We start from the raw sequence: 3,300 nt of genomic DNA on the forward strand, positions 1-3,300 counted from the left end.
TCACTATTTCCCAGGCGGCCTTCAACCACTACGTCTCCCACCAGCCCCTCTCTGTTTGTAAACAGCAGGTCTAGCGGGGCCTTACCCCTGGTAGGTTCATTTACCAGTTGATGAAGGAAATTGTCCTCTATACACTCCAGGAACCTCTTAGACTGCCTCTTCTCTGCAGTATTGAGCTCCCAGCAGATATCCAGCAGGTTAAAGTCACCCACAAGGACAAGGGCTGACGATTTTGAGACATCTGCCAACTGCTTATAGAATAATTCATCCCCTTCATCATCCTGGTAGGGCGGTCTGTAACAGACACCTATGATGATGTCAGCCTTGTTGGTCTTCCCCCTGATTCTGGTCCACAGGCACTCAATCTTATCGTTGCTGACCTGAATTTTAACAGAGTCAAGAGACTCTCTAACATATAAAGCCACCCCTCCACCTCTCCTACCCTGCCTGTTCTTTCTGAAGAGCTTGTAGCCTTCCATAGCAGCACTCCAGTCATGCGAGTCATCCCACCACGTTTCTGTGATGGCGACTACATCATGGCCTTCATGCTGCACAGTGGCATGTGTGGAAAGGCTCCAAGTTGGCTTTGTTTTAGGCATGGTCAACTGGTTGCTTCTGGCCCTCCTTCACCTCCATTCTCTTGTGCCTCGTTCTGCCCCCAGCCCGGACTTGTTCAGGTTTCATCAAAGAGGGTGGACCCCATGCAGCGAAGGCCCCAGCCCAACAGCGCCCCTTGGCGACCACCACCCAGCAGATGCAGGCTCTGCTCCTCCAGACATCCAACAGCGCCCCCTCCTGATCATGGTTAGAATTGGGCCAAAAGGTGGAAAGTACTGAACCGTTTTCTTTTTGAAGGGGACTTTTGGGTACAGGATTATTGTTTAGTTATTTTTGTGTTCTTTTGTTGTTCTGTCAATACACATATATCCTTTAATAAAGAGCTGGGTTTTTTTCTTTCTCCATACTTCCTCAATTGGAGTCTCTTAACTTTGGGTTTACTATTGCTTAAAGGGGAGTTTGGTCTTCCTCATAACTCATCCTCATTAAACTGAGACAATGAATCAAGCTGTAATTAATTTATTTTCATCTTAAATTTCACTCAGATCGTTTTTTTGTAATTGGAAAACTTCATAAGCAAGAATGCTGTTTATAGTTTCAATTCACAAATTAAAATGTTTAATAACATGGAACATATTTCTTGTTCTTACAGTTAATAGGAAAATTGTAGAATCATAGAGTGGTTTGGGTTGGAAGGGACCTTAAAGATCATCTAGTTCCAACCCCCCTGCCATGGGAAAGGACAGCTTACACTAGACCAGGTTGCTCATAGCCCCATCCCATCTGGTCTTGCACACTTTGAGGGATGAGGCATTCACAACTTCTCTGGGCAACCTGTTCCAGTGCCTCACCATCCTCACAGTAAATAATTTCTTCCGTATATCTAATCTCTTTTCTTTTAGCTTAACACTATTCTTACTTATCCTATAACTACATCCATGCCCTTGTAAAAAGTCCCTCTCCAGCTTTCCTATAGGTCCCCTTTAGGTACTGAAAGGTTGCAATTAGGTCACCCCAGAGCCTTCTCTTCTCCAGGCTGAACAACCCCAGCTCTCAAAGCCTGTCTTCATAGGAGAGGTGCTCCATCCTTCTAATCCTCTTTGTGGCCCTCCTCTGGACACACTCTGACAGAGTGATGTCCCTCCTGTGTTTGGGATCCCAGAGGTGGAGTCTCACCAGGGTGGAGCAGAGAGGGAGAATCACCTCCTTCAGTCTGCTGGTCATGCTGGTCTTTTGATGCAACCCAGGATACAATTTGCTTTCTGGGTTGCAAGCACACAATGTTGGCTCATGTCCAGCCTCTCATCCACCAGCACCCCCAAGATCTTCTTGACAGGGCTGTTCTCAATCCCTTCATCCATCAGCCTATATTGATACTGGGGTTTGCCCTGACCCGGATGCAGCACCTTGCACTTGGTCTTGTAAAAATCATGAGATTCCCACAGACCAATTTCTTGAGCTTGTCCAGGTTCCTCTGGATGGGATCCTGCATGTCAACTGCACCACTCAGCTTAGTGTCATCTGTAGACTTGCTGAGGGTGCACTCAGCACCTTTGTCTATGTCACTGATTATTGGTGATGCATAAATGAGGTTGCACACACAGAATTTGATCTGGGGATTCCACAAGACCTGTCTCTGCATCCCCTTTTATTAGCCTTTTTGTAAACAGCACCTGGTGTTGCCATTCAGTTGATTAGGATTCCCAGAATTTTTGCCAACCCAATGTTTTGACTTTACACAATCATTCTGTTTTCAGTCACATACCATGCATACTTTCAAGTAGTTTTCCACTTGAGAACATGCATCCTTTGTCAAAACATCAGAGAACATCTTTTTTCCTCAAGGTCAAGGTGCTCCCCTTCTGGTCCTAATCAACTGGACAGCTGGTGCAGCTGATTCAGCTTGTTCCCACAATCAATGAAAACACTGAATAGCACTGGTAGCAATGACCACCGAGGGACACCACTTTTCAGTGATGTCCATCAGGACATTTAGCTGTTGTGAACATCCACCCAATTCCTCATCCACCAAACAGTCCACCCATCAAATCCATATGTCTCCAATTTACAGAGAAGGATGTTGTGGGACACCATGTCAAAGGCCTTACAGAAGTCCAGATAAACAGCATCTGTAGTCCTTCTCTTGTCCACTGATGTCACTCCCTCATAGAAGGCCACGCGCTTGTAGCAAGCGTGGGTAGAGGTCCTCTCAAATCTTCGTTTGCGAAGCCTAGCCATTATAGAAGGCCACTAGGTTTGTCAGACAGGACTTGCCCTTGGTGAAGTCATGCTGATTGTCTCAAATCACCTCCCTCTTCTCCATGTGTCTTAGCATAGGTTCTAGGAGGATCTGTTCCATGATCTTCCCAGACACAGAGGTGAGGCTGACAAGTCAGTAGTTCCCAGGGTCCTCCTTTCTATCCTTTTAAAAGATGGGTGCAATATTTCTCTTTTTTCCAATCACCTGGAACTTCCCCTGACTGCTATGACTTGGAGTGGCTTGTCAACTACATCAGCCAATTCCCTCAGGACTCTGGGAGGCATCTCATCAGGTCCCATAGACTTATGCACATTCAGGTTCCTCAGGTGGTCACAAACCTTATCTTCACTCACAGTGGAAAGCACTTTGGTCCTCCAGTCCTCATCTTGTGGTCCACCTACTCGAGAGCTGCAGAAAGAGAAGTTGCCAGTGAAGACTGAGGCAAAAAGGTTGTTGAGTACCTGAGTCTTGTCCTTGTTCAT

General features: G+C 46.2%; 1 long non-coding RNA gene across 1 annotated transcript in view; it reads left to right on the forward strand.

Annotated features, from left to right (window-relative positions):
• The window catches only part of LOC114068562, a 14,982-nt gene extending 12,036 nt beyond the window's left edge, over nucleotides 1-2,946 (forward strand). Inside the window, exons 2-3 of the long non-coding RNA XR_003573616.1 lie at nucleotides 198-203; nucleotides 2,935-2,946. This is a non-coding gene — a long non-coding RNA (uncharacterized LOC114068562). The remainder of the gene's footprint in view (nucleotides 1-197; nucleotides 204-2,934) is intronic.
• The last annotated feature ends 354 nt before the right edge of the window (nucleotides 2,947-3,300 follow it).

Source organism: Empidonax traillii, unplaced genomic scaffold (assembly GCF_003031625.1).
Source record: "Empidonax traillii isolate 1590-97213 ecotype Southwest subspecies unplaced genomic scaffold, ASM303162v1 scaffold1089:size187794, whole genome shotgun sequence".
NCBI classification, from domain to species: domain Eukaryota; kingdom Metazoa; phylum Chordata; class Aves; order Passeriformes; family Tyrannidae; genus Empidonax; species Empidonax traillii.